This window comes from Myotis brandtii, unplaced genomic scaffold (assembly GCF_000412655.1).
Source record: "Myotis brandtii unplaced genomic scaffold, ASM41265v1 scaffold265, whole genome shotgun sequence".
In the NCBI taxonomy this organism is placed as follows: Eukaryota; Metazoa; Chordata; class Mammalia; order Chiroptera; family Vespertilionidae; genus Myotis; species Myotis brandtii.
This window is the reverse complement of record NW_005360086.1, coordinates 1,362,927-1,363,645: the sequence shown is the minus strand read 5'-3', so window position 1 is coordinate 1,363,645 and position 719 is coordinate 1,362,927.

The window sequence follows — 719 nt, the reverse complement described above, 5'->3', positions numbered from 1 at the left end:
TGACCCGCCCGGAGGGAGCTGGGCTCCCGGATCCCCCTCACCCCAGTGGCCCTGTTAGCACCTCCTCTTCCCTTGTTAGCGCTTCGCAGCCCCTCTTCCTCCTCGGCCCCTGCGGTCCCCTGAGAGAGGCCCCGTGGCTGGCAGCCCAGTTCTCCTCTTCCGACTCCACTTCAGCTTCTATTTTCCAAAGCTTCGGGCGCCCCCTCCCCTCCCCACCCCTCCCTCGCGCCCCTACAGTTTGGCGCACACTCCTCTTCCAGGTGGGGTACAGGGTGAGCGCCCCCATCAGGCCCTCCTGCCTGGAGGGGGGGAGGGGGTGAGCTTGGGGGGGAGGCCTGCACTAGGGGCCCCAGCTGTGCCCCCCTCAGCAGGGAAGGGGTGGGGGAGAGGGACGGTAGAGCAGTAGAGCATCCTCTTTGCCCCCCCACCCCCCGTGCCCATCCTGAGCTTGGGCTGCTGATGGGGACAGGGTGGTCCCTTGCTCGGAGCCGGCTGTCAGGCCGCCAGGGCTGCAGGTTTCCTCTGCCGAAGGGCCCCTTCCCCGCCGGCTTTGATGTGTCTGCGAGGTTAGAGGAGGATGTTTGGCTTTGGGGCCGGGTGCCAGGATAAACTCCCTCTGCCTGCCGGGCCAAACCACTGCTCCTCAGCGCCTGGCTCACCTCCTTCCCCGGCCCCGGGCCTGGCCCGGCTTCCCCAAGGCCGGCCCTGCCCTGCCACCC